This window comes from Equus quagga, chromosome 5 (assembly GCF_021613505.1).
Source record: "Equus quagga isolate Etosha38 chromosome 5, UCLA_HA_Equagga_1.0, whole genome shotgun sequence".
In the NCBI taxonomy this organism is placed as follows: Eukaryota; Metazoa; Chordata; class Mammalia; order Perissodactyla; family Equidae; genus Equus; species Equus quagga.
In genome coordinates, this window is record NC_060271.1 from 8,711,472 (window position 1) to 8,730,831 (window position 19,360).

General features: G+C 41.5%; 1 protein-coding gene across 3 annotated transcripts in view; it reads left to right on the forward strand.

The window, feature by feature from the left end:
• FAF1 (Fas associated factor 1) overlaps nucleotides 1-19,360 on the forward strand; it is a 473,869-nt gene that overhangs the window by 436,246 nt on the left and 18,263 nt on the right. The window lies entirely within an intron of this gene.

Genomic DNA, 19,360 nt, shown 5'->3' on the forward strand with positions numbered 1-19,360 from the left:
CAGATTTATGGATTATGAAAAATAAGATTCAAGAAAACCTTAAAATAAACAATCAACAAAAACAAACCCAGAAAAACCTTATAGAAATTATATATAAAGACAGAAAGGGAGGTATAGGTTTCGGGTTAGACCTAACCTGCGCTTAGGTTTAGAAAATCAGGCGTTCAAGTTTGGAATGGAAAGACCATGCTTTAGCAGAGGTTATGGTTGAATTAAGCTGAATATACATTCGTAATGTGTTGTGGCTACCAAGAAAAAGCCTGCTGCATTTTTAGAGATATAATCCCAACAAGAGGATAACTTGATGGTCCTATTCACCTCTGTACTAGGATAAACTACTCCTGAAAGAGTCCTCTGACTCCATGCTGGAACTCCATGCTGAAGCCTAAAGAAACAGGAGCATGTCTAGAGCAGGACTGGTAGGAAGGTGAGGGAACTGGAAAGCATGTCATTGGAGGAACGTTTCCTCTAGAGAAGGAAAGGCCGTGAGAGACATGATTGTTGTCTTCAGCTACTTGAAAGCCTACCGTGAGAAAGGGGGATCTGACATTGCAAGGCTCCAAGGACAGAACTGGAACCAATGAGTTGAAAGTTACAGGAGGCAAATTTGGCCCAATGTAAGGAAGAATTTTCTAAGAAATGGATATCGTGTGTTGTGAAATAGTGATTTTCTAGTCATTGGAGACAGACAAGCACTACTGAATGATCCATTTTCAGCAATAATGGGTGTGTACGGAATAGGATTCATTCCTGATGTTCCTACTTTATATTGGATGGGGCTCGAACTAACTTACCTCTGAGATACATAGGAAATCTTAATATTCTGTGATTCCATTATGATCTAGTAATATGAGGTCTGGTAACCTAGTCCTCATCTAATACACCAAAACCCAAGAATTTGGATAAGGTTCATCTTAGTTCCTCACATTGGCTATCAGGTTTGCAGGACAGAGACAGAAACTTGTGGTATATGTTTAGCTTTACCACTCAGCCCCAAATCCTCAAGGTGGGATGAGGACCCCACCACTATGTCTAAGCCAAGGAGACTCAAGTGGACCCCAGGTGCTGGCCATTGGTCCCTCTCTCACTAGCCCTGTCTCCTGCTCTGAGCTCTTCTCTTTTTTCATATATAAGACATACAAACATGCAAAAGGGAACACATGGATGCACATGCTCTGTGGACACAGCACATGGCCAGGTAAGAAACTACCTTAAATTCTGACACTGAAGTTGAACTCTAAATGTGTGAGCACTTAGAAAAGAGCCACTATCAAGGGGTTCAAGAACAGCCTGGTTCTCATACTTATGTTCTGTGTTGAACATCTCACCTTGGAGAACTTGTAAAACTTAGGAGCTAAATTAGTCCCTCCCAACCCTTGGGTTTTGGGTTTTTTTTTAATTGAGGTATAATTGACACATAACTTTATATTAGTTTCAGGTATACCACCTAATGATTTGATATTTGTGTACATTGTGAAATGATCACAACAGTAAGTCTGGTTAACGTTTATCACCACATCACCACACATGATTATAAATTGTTTTTTTCTTGTGATAAGAACTTTTAAGACCCCAACCTTTGGTTTTAAGTCCCCTCCTGGGCCTTATCTGTAAAATAAAAGTACTAGAAGAGATGGAGACTAAGGACCTTCTTGGCTTTTAAAATTGAACATTATTTTCCTTCAAATTAATTTTTAAACCTCATTACTGGAGAGTAAGGTGGAGAGAACAGTCTGTTAAAAGGAGCTGGGTGACCTCTTCCCACAGAGTGACAATGTGGGCCATGGAAAGTTGCTGTTGTAAATACGCAGGGGAACTGAGAAGTGAAATGTAGAGGGTTCTTGGGGCTGCTACCTGACTGCCTTGAGCCCTACTGACTAAGCAGCCTTTTTAGTGCAGACTATGTTACGTGTCAGTATGGATGAGCCCTAAATGGCGGGGCGGTCACTTAGTCTTAGAAAAAGTTTCCTCTTGATTTAGAGCCCAATTAGTCACCCTTTGTTTTATACTGCTGAAGAACTCTATTAAATCTGGTTAACAATCTCTTCTGTCAGTGTTCCTTCCACACCTGACCCCATTTCGGCCTCCCAAGGCCAATTTAGACCAAGTTTGGCCCAGTTCCCCAGAGAAAAAGTCCAACCAGAGGTTTGCTCCTATAGGAGAAATCAAGAGCTTCCCAATATCCATCACAGACCCATTTTATGGTCCTTGGTCAACCTGAAATTATCTGCCACAAAGTGACTTTTCTAAAACCCCACTCTGATCATTCCCTTTCTTGTAAAAACTCTTTAATAGCTCCCTACTGCCCTAGGATAAGTACAGACACCTAGAATGTTTTCAAAAACTTCACAATCTGTTCCATACCCACCTTTCTGCCTTAAGTCCTGCCGCTCATTACTTATTTCCATCACCAAGAGATGTGAAATTGCTCACTATTCACTAAAGACACAAGACACTCTCATGCCTCTTGTGCTCTGTTCTCTCTTCCTTTAATATCTGCCCTCCCCACTTTTCCCGGCCTGTTTGAACTCATCTTTTAATGCCCAGTTCAAATGTCATCCCCTGTGGGAAGCCCTCCCTTCTCCCAAGCTCCTCACCCATGTAGTCATTGCACTTTGTACATGCCTCTCTCATAGCACTTGTCCCATTGTTCTATAATTATTTACAGAGACTGTCCATGTCGTGTTCATGTCTGTCTCCCCTCAAGTTCCCAGCATGGTGCCTCACCCATACGCATTCACCTATTGTTGTTGAATGTTAATGACCTTAGGTTTGATCCTAAATCTCTGATTCCAGAGTGAACTAGAGAGGCTTTTCCAAATGAGAACAGATGCCCTAGGCCCACCCAGATTCCGGACCCAGACCTAAACCCAGAAAGCCCACCCAAGATTCGCTAGACCTCCTAGAGCCCGGGGTAGGGTGAGAGTTAATGGCCCTTCATCCTTCTCTGAATGCTCTTTCAAGTCGAATGACTAGTGTTTTTGCAAGGCTATTCTGTAACAGCCATCTGTGTCTGCAAGGATTAGGATCTAATTTGTAAAAGTCATCTTAAATTACAGCCGAACTAAAGACTGTTAAAAAGCACATCTTAAGACCTTGCCTCTTTAATAACAAATAACATAAGACTTAATTCTAGGAGTCTTATTGTGTCTTCAGCCTTTTTTCCACAAAGCAAAGACTGGTTAAATGATCTTCTGTGCCCCCGCATCCCAACCAAAACAATACTTCATGTTAAGATTTCCCAGCTGTCCAACTATTTACTAAATGTCTGTGGGTGTACCACTGGACTGAGCACTGTGCGACCACCAAACTAGTGGCACTCACAGGCCTTCCCCAGGAAAGCTGACTGTCAACATGCTGAGAACGTTAAGTTGTTTGTTTTTGTTATTTTGTTCTCCATTTTGCTAATAACAGTTACCAAGAGAAGTTGTCTTCACTTCCATAGCTTTGGCCATTAAGCTCTACCTCTTGGCTATGTTGGAGCCATGAGAACATCAGTGGCCCATTTGCCTTACTTGGGCATTGCGAGGTGGTTGATATTGAGATGGTTGAGTCCTGAAAGCTGAGGAATGACACTGATCCCCACTGCTACTCACCCTGCCTGGGAGTCAGAGGGAGGGCCCTGCCAGTCCCCTAGTTCCCCTCTGGACCTACAGTGGCCCCACGCCACTCAGTGTGAGGTTGTCAACATCCCCCAACCTTCCTCTTCCCTTTTTCTCTCCTTCTTTTCCCACTCCTCCCCTCTTCTTTCTAATCCTGTTTTACCCTTTTATCCTCTCCCCCTTCTTTCCACTCTTGCCTCCTCCTTATTTGTTTATCCCAAATTCTTCCCCTTCCTGCTGCCTATTTTCCTTCTTTTGCCTACTCATCTCTGCATCACTCAAAGAAGCTCCACCTGCAGCTGGAAGTTGAGGTCTTTCTATTTATAAAATGACTGGAGTGTGCTAGGAAAGGAGGATGGGAGTGCAGGTTAGCTTCAGGACTAGTGGCTTGTGTGCCTCGTCACTTAGGTAAGCACATGGCCCCCATTCTTGCCCCAAGAACTTTTTATAGATGTGAACCCCTAAAACAGACAAACATGCATTCAAAAATATGGCATCAGACATTTTATATTCTAAAACAAAGGAATGAATGTATTTGTATTTTCCACCAGCTTTCTAGTGTTTTTTTTCAGTAACTATAACTCATAATTTTTTTCTTTCTCCCTCTAATGTTTAAAGGAACAGGAGAGTAAGTATAAACAAGCTTCTACCAGGGTTTTTTTACAGAGCAGGCCCTAAGTAAAAGTTTGTTTAAATGAACTGTGGGTAAAACCTTACAAATTTAGTAATACAAATTCCTTCCTCTGTCACCCATCCACCTTTATTACTAAGCACTAAGCTCAGCACTGAGAACACAGTGCTGAAAATGACATAGTTCCTACTGTTGTAGAACTGACAGTCTGTATCCAGAAGCTCCTGCTGGATGACGTTTGACTTCATCAATAACACAAGGATATCCTATTTGCCACCCTAAGGAAATATAAGTAGTTTAATTTGCATTTCATTTATGTATTTGTTCTTTCATATAACAAAACATTTGCTGAGCAAACTCTCTGCCAGCCTACATACCAGATGCTATAATGATACGAAATAAAAGAAATTGTTACTGACCTTGAAGAGTTCACATTCTAGTGAAAACACACATAAAGCAAATTGCGCTATGAGTTCTACTCACAGCTAGAAAGATAGGTAATTTCAGCCTGCGGTGGTAAGGGAAGGCATTAGACAGGAATTGAATTTGAGCCTTGCACAGGGAGAATGGAAACAGAATAGCATGGTTAAAAGTAAAAGTCTCGGTCATAATTAGACCTATATCTGAATCCTACTCCATCACATACCTGCTGTATGACATTGGACAACATACTTGCTCCTGCCGAGCTGTTATTTCTTCGCCTTTGAAAGATATGATAATATCTAGCTCAGAGAGTTGTAAGAGTTAAATAGTGAATGTAAACTACTGTGTCCCTACCACATAATAATAATATTATTATTATCATATAGATAACCAATAGTATCTGCTGTAACTATCCTAACTGAAGAAAAGCAGAAATGGTGGGGAAGGCTTAAAGCTAGACAGCAGAGTACCTAGGAACTCTCTAGAACAACGGTGGATATTTGTGTTCAAGAGCTAACACGAAAACCCAAGTTTTCTAATGGCCATTGCTTTTTAAGATCATTGGGTAGTTTTCAAAATCTGTTAATAGATTTTAGAGTCTACTTTAAAATTAGAGTCATAGAACAGTAGCTCTAGAAAATCAGCATTAGAGACCACCTAGTAAATGCAACAAATTACAGCTCCAAGCACCAATATTTAGAAATATTCTGTACTTAGTGAATTTCATATGTTAATACCTCTAATACTGCAGTGGGATTGACTTTCAATTTATATTAGACTGAGTTTGACTAAAAAAAAAAAGAAGAAGAACCAGAAAGAAAAACACTAATGCCATCAAACTACTGATATCTTAATAGCTTTGTTTTCAAGCTAAAGCAAGATGAAGCATCTAATCAGTAAACACATGTTAGAGTTACTCCTGCTGAGCGTGCTCCGTGCCCCTCAGGTGTTTTATAGCACCATGTGTAATTATTTGAGATTTTCAATATCCGAAATGATCAAGATTTAGAGAATAAGAACTATGACTGTGGAATGGAATGCAATTAATATCTAGCTGGTCACAAAATAAATCCTGCCTCTCCCCTTCCCTAAGTCTGTTCTTTTGCTCTGCTTCCCTCCATACCACTGCCTAAGTCTTCATAGCCCAGCTGAAACCTGTAGTTTCCTGTTCATCTCCCTGACTCCAGTCTTGCCTACCCCACCTGCCATCTGTCGATCCTCCCCGCTGACTCTAGGTATTTTTCATAGATTTGATGATATATCATCTCTCTCCTGCATAAAAGCCTCCAGTGCTTTAATGGCCTACAGGAAAAAGTCTGAACTCCTTACCAAAGCATTCAAAATCTTTCAAAATCTCCATCTCCTTTTCCTGCTCAGTTCTCCTCCCTCCCTCCCCTCATTTCCACACCACATGCATCTCATCGTTAGGCCACGATATACTTCTTGACTGAAAGAAACCAAGGGATCTGACTCAGGTGCAAAGCACATTCACAGAGTTCTCTCACTCCTCCCTCTGTCAGCTTTGGGAGGGAGCGAGACGGGCGGTTTTAGTGCCATTCAGCAGATGGGGATCGTGAGGGCCTGAGGTGAAGTGACTTGCTTGAGAACATTCATTCGGTTAATGACTACTCAGGACTGCAGCCCAGGCCTCTCAATTGCTTTATTTTCAAAAGTGATGTTGTGAGGACAAATGCTCCTGGAGTGTTTTGGCCACAGGACATTTGAGTTTATAGGTTGAAACCAAGTGGTAAACTGTTTACATAATATTTATAACAAAAGAAACTAAATAGCAAAAGGTTTAAAAGAATAATATAGCTGCTTCTTTTTTTCTAAAGATTGGCACCTGAGCTAACATCTCTCGCCTATCTTCTTTTTTTTCCCTTCTCCTTCTTCTTCTCCCGAAATTCCCCCAGTACATAGTTGTGTATTCTAGTTGGAGGACCTTCTGGTTGTGCCATGTGGGATGCCACCTCAGCGTGGCCTGATGAGCGGTGCCATGTCTGCGCCCAGGATCTGAACCCGTGAAACCCTGGGCTGCCGAAGCAGAGCGTGTGAACTTAACCACTCTGCCGTGGGGCTGGCCCCCAGCTGCTTCTTAAAGAGGTCTAAAAATGAAACTCTGATCTGGCATAACAGCAGTCTAATTAAAGGGAAAAATACTCTTTCTAGCAAGGGTGGTTTATATTTCTTCAGGTTATTCATTTTGTTTAAGAAATGACAACAATGCCTTACACATTGAATCAATCTGAAAATTCCTAGATTTTAGGGGTCCCTAGTTCATCGTTGGAATGATTAAAGAGATGGAATAGAGGGAAAGCAATGGTATAGAGAAAGGAGCATTGGACTGGGAATCAGAAGATCATTTATTAGCTCTGCAACCCTGAACAAGGCACAAGCCCTCTCTAAATCTCAGTTTTCTTCTCTATAAAATAGAAGCAATAAATTCTGCTTCTCCCATGGCTCAAATAAGGCAGTGTATATAAAAGTGCTTTTGTAAACTGACAGATACTGTCCAAACACGAAAAGTGATCGTGATTACCCAATAGCCAAATGTTCAGGGTAAAATTTTTTTCCTTTTTTTTTCTTTTTGTGAGGAAGATTGGCCCTGAGCTAACATCTGTTGCCAATCTTCCTCTTTTTGCTTGAGGAAGATTGTCACTGAGCTAACATCTGTGCCAATCCTCCTCTATTGTAAGTGGGATGCCACCACAGCAGGGCTTGACAAGGGGTGATAGGTCCACACCTGGTATCTGAACCTGTGAACCCCAGGCCACCAAAGCAGAGCACGTGAACTTAACCACTATGCCACCGGGCCAGCCCCTAAAAATTTTTTTAAATAATAGTATTTATCAAGGGCCTACTATACTAGGCAGTATTCTAAGTGCCCTGCATGCATTATCTCATTTAATGCTAAAAAGTACTCAAAAGGTAAATATTCATACTGTCCTCACTGAGATGGGGAAACTCAGGCACAAAAGAAGCAACTTGCCAGTGTCATAGTAAATATCAGATCAGAATCAGATACAAGCCTAAGTGTGTGACTCTAGAGTCTGCTCTTAATTCCTCTGCCATGTGCCTCCTGAGCCAAGTAAGGAATAAATTAGTGAGGTAGTTTGTCATCTAGGAAAATACTTTCCATGTGAAAATGAAGTTCAGTTTTATACATTTGGAAAGATTTCATTATCTTTAATTTATTCATATTGTCTTTGTAATTCCTATTCCTAAGTCTGTTTCCACACTGTTTATCCAACAAACTTTTATTTTGCCAGGTACTGTGTGCTAAGTGCTAAGGAATAAAGCATATGGTCCTCGCCTTCAAGAATACCCTGGCCTCTCATACAAATAATCCTCAGTGTCTACGTCCTAAGTGTAGTCAGACAAAAAGGGCAATAGAAGTCAGAGTTGGCTAAGATCTCTGCTTGCCTGGGTAACCAGGAAAGGCTTTGTACAGGAGGTAGCAGGTGAACAAAACTTTGAAATGGATAGGATTTTGGTGGGCTGAAAAAGGGAGAACATTCTCCGGCAGCCAGGAGAGCTTGAGGAAAGAAGCTAATGGCAAGTGCAAGGTATGGCTAGACGGTGGAGTGTAGACCAGATTGATTGAAATATGGAGTTTGTATAGTAAAGTTCTGAGAAAAGGCTGAAGGAAGAGTGTAGAAAACCTAGGACACCTGGCAAGGGAGCTTGGCTTCATTCCATGTAAAGTCTGTTGAGCAAGGGAATGGCATGGTCATCATGGTTATCACCAAAGGAAGAATAATTACCCATACGTTGCTCCATAATTTACACATTCACATTGCCTGGCACACAGTAGGTGTTCAATAGATGTCAGTCCTCTGATCTCTTCTCTTTCTTCCCTTATTATCTAAAGGATCTTATTCAGTCTTGTGGCTTTAAATGTCACACATATAGTTAAAACTCCAAAGTGCGTATCTCCAGCGCAAGCTCTCTCCTGGACTCCAGATGCTTATACATACGACTGCCTACTCAACGTCTTCACTTGATGTCTAATTGGCACCTCATAGTCAAAACTGAACTCCTGATTCCTGCCCTCCCTGAAACCTGCTCCTCCCATAGTCTTCCTCATCTCATTAAATGGTAACTTGACTCTTTTTGTTCAAGCCAGAAAGCATGTAGTCATCCTTGATTCCTCTTTCTCTTATTTCTTCATCCAACTTATAAGCAAATTCTGTTGGTTTTACCTTCAAAATATATCCAGAATCTACCTCTCACTGCCTCCACAGCTAAACTCTAGTCCAAGCCACTGTAATCTCTTGTCCAGATTATTGTAATGGCATCCTGACTGGCTTCCCTGCCTCCACCCGTGCCCTCCCCTTTCAGTCTATTTTCTAAAAAACAGCTATTTTTATTTTTTTGGTGAGGAAGATTCACCCTGAGCTAACATCTGTGCCAGTCTTCCTCCACTTTGTATGTGGGATGCCTCCACAGCACGGCTGATCTGTGGAGTAGGTCCATGCCTGGGATCCAGACCCACGAACCTGGGCTGCTAAAGCGGAGTGCTTGGAACTTTAACCACTTGACCATGAGGTTGGCCCCCAAAATGATGGTTTTTTGGGGGTTTTCTTGTTTTAATATAAGGCAGATCATTTCACTTTTCCTCTCAAAACCCTATAATGGCTGCACATCTAGTTTAGAGTTTTTGAAAGGCTGTCCCTGATGTGACTCCCTAGCATTTCTCTGACCCCACTCCATCTTTTCCAGTCACCCTGGCATCCTTGCTATTTGTGAAACACCATGAAACATTTCCCTACTTCAGGGCCTTTCACTTGCACTTCCTTCCTCTGCTACACATACTGCTCAGGCCCTTCCTTCCTTCAGGTCTCTGCTCATTTCATTGAGGCCTTTTCTGAACAACCCATATAAAATAACCATCTTCCTTCCCTCCTCTCCACTCCCTCCTTCCCTACCCTGCCAGACTGGCAACCCCTCTGCCTCTTCCCCTGCTTTCTCTTTCTCCACTGAACTGATCACCATCTGACATAATAGATATTTAGTTGTTTATTGTCTCCTCCCTCCTAGAATGAAAGCTTTTTGAAGGCAGAAACTTTACTTTTTCACTGCTGTATACCTGGCACCTAGAACAGTACCTGGAACCTATTTCATGCTCAGTACATATCTGCTGAATGAAGCAAGCAAATAAACAAACAACCTGTGAAGTAATAATAATGCTTTATACCATTTCTTGAGTTCCCCACTGTGTGTCAGGCAACAGTGTTCCACTCTTTACAGGTATCGTCTAATTGAATCCTTGCAACAACCCTTTGAGATTGGTATTATCCTACTTTATAGTTGAAAAAATCAAAAGCACAAAGAAACAGATTTCAAACCCATGTCCAAAATCTATTATACAGGGCAAATATTATTTCCATTTTACAGATACTGAAACTGAAACTGTAAGTTAAGTATTTTGATCACATAGCCAAGAAGTGGAAATTAAATATGAAGATGCTGATTCTTTCTGTTATATCTCACTGGCAGCCTGGAAAGATGAATTGACATGGAGGAAAGACTGAAGGCAGAAGAATAGTCAAGAATGTTGCAGTACTTAAAATGAGATTGATAAGAATGCAGCCAAGCAGGGGAGGATTAGAGAGATGTTTGTATATAGTCTACTAAGGCCTGGACTAAGTATTTTGATAAATGGTCCATAGCTTCTCCGGTCCTCTCTATACTCAGAGTTGGACAGATCTTTGTTCTAACACTGGCACTTCCATCTATTGGCTAAGTTACACTGAGTACATTATTTCTCTTTTCTATATTTCAGTTACTTCATCTTTCCAATGAGGATACTGTCCTGTGTCCTCACAGATGTATTGTGATGATAAGACCAAAAGTGATAATGAAAACACTTGGTAAACGGCAGACAGCCATACCATTTGATTTGGTAAGGCTGAGTTTCTTTCATCCATCTCCAGCAAGTCACTGCTTTTGACCTGTCTCTAGCCTTTAAAAAATAAGTTTCTAGACACATTCCTCATTCTTAATATGAAGGTGACCTGTACTTTGTCACTTGTGTTATAACAGCCTCTTCCCTGGAAGAAAGTCCACTATTTATTCCAGTCCCCCTAGTGCAGGAAAAATGTGTTCTGAGCATTGGCAGTCATGACAAGGAGACAGCGTGATGATATAAAGAACCAGTTGGCAGGTGGACCTTGGAGAGTCACGTAACCTCTTAAACTGGTTCCTTCACCTGTAAAAGCAGATGATAATAGCCGCGTATGAGGTGGTTGTAAGAATTAAGTGAGGTGATTTGAGGGCAAGGCCATGACAGGTACTCAGGACATGTAGAACTTGTGCCGGGAAGGAATAACACAGCTCAGCAACTGGACTTGCCCCTGGGCAGGGCACTGTGTATAGGATGAAACCGTACCATCTCACTTTCAAGTCAGACTTTCCTTTAAGGAAGTGTGTTCTCTCCTCCTCCCTCCACATCGCTGTTTCCACAGAGCTGAACCCTCTAAGTTGGGATTGCATGGAAATGTGACCAAACACCAGAGAGGTTTTCAGTGAAGTGTGTTAGTACAATTTTCTGCTTAGTTTCAAAATGAGTTGGGTCTGAGCCTTCCAAAAGTGGGTGGATCTCTGAGGTGAAAGTTTTCTGTGAAATTTTTGTGGCTGATTTGGTGACCTCTTTGGTTCTTACCACCTTTTCCAGCTCTCAGTCAGACAGGGGAATCAACTATTATTCATGTCTTACTCTGTGCCAGGCCCTGTGCCAGGCACTTCAGAAAGTAATCTCTCGTTTACTCTTTATACCAACCTTAAGGCATAGATACTAGCCCTGTTTTACAAATAAGACAGTTGGGTCTAAAAGACATTAAGTAATGTTTCCAAGATCACATACATAGTAACTGACATAATTGTGATTGAACCTCCAATGCCTATGCTTTTATCCTAAACAGAAAACTTTTCCATGTAATGTGTTGGGGGGTCGCCATACCTCCAGGTTCAATGATTTCCTAGGAGGACTCACAGGACTGAGCATGTAGTCACTCTCATGGCTATGATTTACTGCAGCAAAAGGATACGAAGCAAAATCGGCAAAGAGAAAAGGCACGTGGAGTGAAGCCCAGGGGAAACCAGGCAAAGTTTCCAAGGGTCCTCTCCCAGTAGAGTTACACGGGATGAGCTGAATGCCCCCAGCAATGATTTGAGACAACACATGTGAAATGTCACCAAGCAAGGAAGCTTATTAGGGACTCGGTACCCAGGGTTTTTACTGCGGGCTGATTGCACCTCTACCTGGGTACCAAAGTCCAAAATCCCAGAAGGAAAGCAGGGGTTCAGCATAAATGTTGTCATTTGTACGAACAGTTTAGGCACAGTGAGCCACTCTTACCAGTTCGGGAATGCTGGGAACCCTCCCAAAAACCAAGTTCGCAGATGCCAGCCAAAGGCCAAACTTGTAAGCAAGGCTTTCCAAGAATAGTAGTCAGGCCTGCTATGTTAACTCTTGTCTGCACAGATCACCCCTCTTTGCTCTTGACCAAGGCATCTTTACAGAAAAACTATGATCAGTAGGACTCTACACACAGATGAGAACAAACTGCAGTATTGATCTCAGTTATGCTTTTTAGGGGTCCTGGACTTAGCCAGTTAAAACAAAGCCCATTAACTGTAAAGGTCTATCTTAGAAAGCCAGTGGCTTCCTCTTTAAGTTTCTGTATTAACAATTTTTTTTACGTGGCCCAAGGTATCAATTCAGGTACAGCACAATTCTGGCTAAGTTGAAGGTGACCTGAATTCCTTCTAGGGCTCAGGCAGTGTCATGATGTCAGGGTACACACAAGAAGTACAACCCCAGAGAGCACACGTGATACCCCTGGAAACAAAGTTTACAATTAGCACTTCAAGCTGGACATACATTAGTCAGGTCCACTGCGGTACCTCCCACCCTTGGGTTCTCAGTCAGTCCAAATAATTTAGTTCAGCCATTGGTTTCAGAGAGACTATCCACAGCGGTCAGTCTCAAACAGTTTCCCTTATCCATGACACCAGTTCATCCGCCTCAGGAGTGCAGGCGACATCTGGAAGTGTTCTCTGTGGAAGTATATGAGCTGGGGCCACCCCTGCTGTCTCATAGTCACCACTGTCATGTGTGATGGTAGACAGCACTCTCAGCAGCTTGGAAAGGTGACATGGGAATTTTCCTTCAGGAAGGGGGAAAGTTTCCAGGAAGTTTTGAAGAGCAGAGATTTTTAATGCCTTCCTCCTTCCCCCCCAGGTATCAGGGTTTTATTTTGTTTGTTTGTTTTTGTTTTTTCTCCTTTGTTACAAATTCAGTGCATTCCATTTAGCAATCATAATTTTACCTTTTTTTTTTTTTTTAATCATCCCCTGTTCTCCTCCAAACCTTTCCTCTGAAAGGATTGTGGTATGCAAGAGGGACAAAAGAGTTTTATAGAAAAGTATTTTTATACAACTTAACCAGAAAAACACATCATGTTTAGGAATTGGTCAGGACAAAATCCTGAATTATAAAAAATTTTCAAAATGAGTTTGCATAGCCTCCTACCCCTTTCATCCTGTTCATTTATCCAGTGAACAGCTAGAAAAGATGAATCCCTTTTGGAGAACGGCAGTATTTAATCAAACTGTCTTTCTAAGGTGTGTGTACCAGGAAAAAGATGAGAGAAGTCGAGTCGAGTTATGTATTAGTTCATTGTTGCAAACTACAACTTACCTGGGAAGTCAGACGCAAGTCAACAGCAGCGAGCATCTCCCAAAGGAAATCAGGAGTCTGACCTGTCAGGAGTGGGCACAGGTGTCATGCTCCTTGTGATGTGCCCTCCCCTGACTTGCAGCTTTTGGCAGGAGTAACAATTTAGGAATGCAGTCAGTCTCTGTATCAAAATATAAGCCAATTAGCAGCTTGATTTTAGACGGTCTCATCAAAAAACAAACCCTTTCCTGTGGGCATTTGTATGTGACCCAGACCATGCAGACAACATCCATGATGTTTTCAGTTTCAGGCTCCACAGAGAGATGTCCTGTATCCACAGTGGTCCCCGAGTCAAAGTCCTGTTCATTGAGCCTCTGCCTGCTTTCACTTCAGCATAGCACACTGTGATGCTGAAACAGCTCACAGCAGACGATATCAGGTTTGAGTTTAGAGTCAGGTCCAAATAAGTAGGATCTGTGGATTCAGGATTCCAAAAGAAGCAGCCAGCGACTTCTCTGCAGCAGCAGCAAAGCCAGACAACTGCGTTCCAAGTTCAGGTCTCAAGCAAGGCTTTCCTAAGCCCTTTTGGTCTTGTCCAAATTTTACCTACTCAAAAATGCGCACATCACACTGGAGAATCATCAGCCTCTAAACATCAGGCATCTGATTTTATAAGAGCTCCTTAGCAAACTAAAAACTGCTTTTTAAGACTCCCAAGATGTATCTCCATCTGGAGATTGCCTCTCTTTTCCATGTTGTTTCCCTTTTTCCAGAGGCTCCAATGAGCAAAAGTCATTAATTCTGGAGACTTGTTTCCAATCCACAAAGAGTTTAAATTCTAACCCACTCACCAGTGGCAAAAAGCAGGGAAATTATGTTCTACTAACACTTTTTCTTTGCAGATTTCCCTGGTTGGGATGATTCCTCTGCGTTTATGAAATTAGAAGAATATAATGCTTTATATCAGTTTTTACCGTATATCCAGATGCAATAGCCACAAAATAGAAGCCAATTATTTTTTTTTAATTCCCTCCTGTTTTTCTCATTGCCAATTTTCTCAAACACCTAGTAGTAAATTTAGTGTTTAAAGGGTTAATATTAAAGTTATTAATATGCATCCCTGCTGGCATGCATGGGAAGTGGGGAAGGGAGCAGTACTTGGCAGTTGCAGGAGAGGTGACAACAGCTAAGCTGAAGAAATGGCTAAAGTGTTTTTCTCCCTTTTTTCCCTCTGGTTTATCTGAAATTGTGCTCCAGCCCTGGATCTAGTTTAATTTTTTTCCTCCGACTTCAAGGAGAGAACAATACAACCTTTAAACATTTTTTAGCCCATCCAAAGCTCACCTTGGGGAATTTTGTGCCCCTTTCTCTTGCCACCTCAAAGAGAGAATAGAAACCACAGGTGTTACAAACCTGCATCTTTTTCCCTCACAGAACAGTCAGAAGCAGTCAGGGGAGCCAGCAAGTCAACTCTCCTGGAATTGGATCTTTCATTTTTAAATTCCGTAGGTAACTTCTACCTCTCACAACAGACAGCAGCTCAGCTGCTGTTTCATACCATGGATGAATGATTGCATGTCCTCCCAGGCACCAAAGGTTCATCATTCCCTGCCCCTTCATCTTTTCTTTTCCCAAACAGTGCTTTCCCCATATTTTGATGAGCTGAGTCAGTCTTTTGAATCCCACTTCTGACACCAGCTGTGAGGGGGGTAAGGGAGTGTCCAAGACCACTCCAAGATTTGATGATTCCCTAGCAGATCTCATAGAACTCTGCCTATAGTCATACTCATGGCTATGATTTATAACAATAAAAGGATACAAAGCAAAATCAGCAAAGAGAAATAGCACATGGGGCTAAGTCCAGGGGAAAGCAGGCAAAGTTTGCAAGGGTCCTTTCCCACTGGAGTCACACAAGACGCACTTAATTTCCCCAGCAATGATTTGAGACAACACGTGAAATGTTGTCAAGCAAGGAATCTTATTAGGCACTCAGTACTGAGGATTTTTATTGGAGGCTGGTCACATAGGTGTCCTCTGCCTGGCATGTACCAAAATTCCAGAATCCCAGAAGGAAAGCAGATGTTCAGCATAAACTGTGTTGTTTGTACAAACAGTTTAGGCACAGTGACCTACTCCTACCAGTTCTAGGAATGGTGGGAACCCTCCCAAAACCCAAGTTCCCAAATGCCAGCCAAGAGCCAACTTTATAAGCTACGCTTTTAAAAGAAAAGCCATCAGACCTGTTAGGTTAACTCTTCTCTGCACATGTAATTTCATTTTTTAAGATATTCACATTTCAAATTCACTCCTGGGGTTTACTACTGGATACGTAGTAGAATTCTGTAAACTGGGAAACTCCTAACCATTTGACTTTGCCTCTCACCTTCACTTGTAACAGAATTTAGTCCTGTAGCGAAGGATAAAAGTAGTCTGAGAAGAATACCAATAAGCACCAGTTAACTCCCTGTATTTTCTGCTGAAAATCTTGAGGAGAACCTGAGGGAAGCACAATCCCTGGAGATGGCCATCTCCTTGTTTCTGAGATGCCAACAAATTCGATGTAAACTTGCCCAAAAATCTTAATGGTCTGCTCAGAGCCGCTACGGTTGTCCTTGAGGCTGCAGCCACTTTCCCTCACTGCAGAGGGACAACACTTTTTTCAAACTGACTACTTAAAATAAAGGGGGAGTTGTTGGTATTTATTTTTCCTTGCTTGTTTTACAAGCAAATACAAATCAACACTGTAAGGATGATTTATTTAACACTGCCTCTTCTTTTCAATCACCCTTTAGAGGCATTGTAGCCTGAAACAAGAGCATATACAGGCTATGGAGTCAAATGAACCTGGCCTTGAATTCTGGATCAACTCTTCATTGCGTGATCTTAAAGAGGTTATTTAATCTCTTGGTAAAATGGGAGTAACAGTACCTACTTCAAAGGGTTGTTGTGAACACTAAATGAAAGAATGAATGGCGCCAGCCCAGTGGCATAGCGGTTAAGTTTGCATGCTCCACTTCAGCAGCCCGGGGTTCACAGGTTCAGATCCTGGTGCTCATCACACCATGCTGTGGTGGCATCGCACGTAAAAAAATAGACGAAGATTGCCACAGATGTTAGCTCAGGGCCAATCTCCCTCACCAAAAAAAAAAAAAAAAGAAAGAAAGAAATGTAAAATGTTTGATACGTATAGCATTTAACAGAGTAAGAATCTAGTAATAGTAACTGGTATGTTGGTAATGGTGATTATTTCTCTCCCCAACCCCATTCCCTCCTACCTATCCTTATTTTTTTCTTTTATGTTTTGGTTTCAAGAGGACAAAGAATCTTTGTCCAATATTAACTGTTTGGAAACTACCAGCTTTCAAGTAAGGATATCAAACAGTCTGCCTTACATGCGTAATAACAAAAGGTTGAGAGTGGTGTTCAACTACAAGTAGCTAGGGTTTAATATCTGCCTTCTGTTTTACCAAACTAGCAGATTTCTCTCATAGTTGGAAACGTTCCTGAGTTAGTTTACAGTCTTTTTCCTAAGGTGAGAGACAAGCTTATTTCCTCATGGAGATTTTTACCTCATTTATGTCAGGGTCCTCCAGGCCTGCTCTCTGTAAGCTCATTTAGGGCAGTAGCTATACTGTGTCTTATTTGCCTTTGCACCCCCAGTCTCCGGCACAGGGCCTGCACAGGCCTACCACAGAGTAGGTGCTCACTGAACTGTGGGTGGATGGAGGAGGGATGGAAGGATGGATGGATGGTGCACACTGTGGAAGGTGTGATGATGATTATGACACAGTCTTGGTCTACAAGGCCAAGTCTGATACGGGCAGGAGATCACTCTAGCAGGGACAAGGCACATACTGCCAAGCTAGCAACATGAAGAATACACAGATTTGGGTGAACAAAAGGATCTGTGTCAGTGGAGCAAATTGTGATGAGCAAAGTACGTACCTGAGGTTAAGCAATGACTGTATTCTTATTCTCTTCTGTAGGCTGTGGGAAGCTGTTGGGTTTAGAACTGAGAAGTATAGTCAGTTCTCATTTTTGCAGTAGTTAGGTTGTATAAAGTTGCTGCAAACACTGAATTAGCAAATACTCAACCATTGCTCCTAGGGGAAATATAAGGTTAAGTTCCTAAGAGTCTCTAATCACAAATTTTCATCAACCAATCAATACATAACCTTGTTTTATGTGTGTTTCTGTTTAAAGACACCTTATTTAATATATAATGTTGATTCATTAACAATGAACTCATGGCCAACAACACTATAACTCGTGCCCAAATGAAGCTTATCTAACACACAGTTTTCTCCATAAGGCACATCACAGCCTTCTTGCACTTAGGGATAGCACTTCAGTATTTTGCTTGGAGGCCATTTTAAACAGCAAAATCACCAACAGAAAGCAGAAGCATGCAAAAATCGTGACACTAAATATCCCATGAGAAGAAGATTTGTTAACACTATGAAAGCTAAAACAATAAGGCAGAATATTGCCTTGTTTGACCTCAACTGGGAACATGTGCATCAGGCAACTCAAATTTTTCACCACTCTGCACACGTTCTCAAATGGCCTTGAAAGTGCTGCAAGTATTGACTTAGGGGTTACAGATAAATTTTAACAAGTAGGCAAATTCACAAATACGAAGTCTGGAATAATGAGGATTGATGGATAATATGTGAGCTATGCAGCCTTTTAGGAACATTTGCATAGCATTTTGCCATTTTCAAGACACTTTTACATGTAATTTGTAAGTTAGCTACATTCATTAATTTGATAAACATTTAATACATAGTTAGTTTTACCAGGTACTTGCTAGGCACTAAAGATACAAAGATATGACCAAATGCCTTATAAATGAGCAAACAAATCAAGATATTCAAAGGTCAAAAGTGCTGTGACAGTCTCTGCCAGCTATAGTGGGAACCCAAGGATAGCAGAGGGTTTAGTTCTACTTGGAGGTCGGTAAAACTTCACAGAAGAAACAGGGTTTGAGCCAGTATTTTTAAAAAAGGAGTAGTGGAGTACTTCTCAGCAATAAAAAGGAATGAACTCTTTCTGGGTTTTTTTTAAGGTTTTGGGGGTTTTTTTGCTTTTTCTCCCCAAATCCCCCCAGTACGTGGTTGTATATTTTTTAGTTGTGGGTCCTTCTAGTTGTGGCATGTGGGATGCCGCCTCACTGTGGCCTGATGAGCGGTGCCACATCCACGCCCAGGCTCCAAACTGGTGAAGCCCTGGGCCGCCGGAGTGGAGCACGTGAACCCAACCACTCGGCCACGGGGCCGGCCCCAGGAATGAACTCTTGATACGTGCAACAACTTGGATGGATCTCTAAGGGCATTATGCTGAGCGAAAAAAGTTAATCTCAAAAGGTTATATACTGTATGATTCCATTTATATGACATTCTTGAAGTGTCAAAATTATGAAGAGGGAAAACAAATTAGTGGTTGCCAGGGAATAAGGAGAAAGAGGGTAAGTTATAGGGGGTGGGTATGACTAAATTTTGTGGTCTCATTCTGCATCTTGATTGTGGGGGTGGTTACGCAAATCTGCACATGAGATAAAATTGCATGTAACTATTCACATGCACACACTCAAATGAATACGCATAAAAACTGATGAGATGTGAATAAGGCCTATAGCCTAGTTAATAGTATCATACCAATGTCAATTTCCTGGTTTTGATGTTATACTATAGTTATATAAGATGGTACCATTGGGGGAAGCTAGGTGAAAAATACAAGGGACTTTACTATTTTTGCAACATCCTGTGAGTTTATAATTTTTTCAAAGCAAAAAGCTTTAAAAAAATAGGAATGACCATTTGCTGAGCAGACGTATGAACAAAACCCTAGGAATATAAACCAGCATGATGTTTGGGGAATTGCACACAGTTTGCTCTGTTGGAATTTAGGATATGAAGTTGGGCATGGAGGGAAATGAGATAGGAGATGAAAAAATACTGAAGAATCTTCTATGCATTAATCCAACAAATATTATTTGAGCATTTCTTATGCACAAGACAT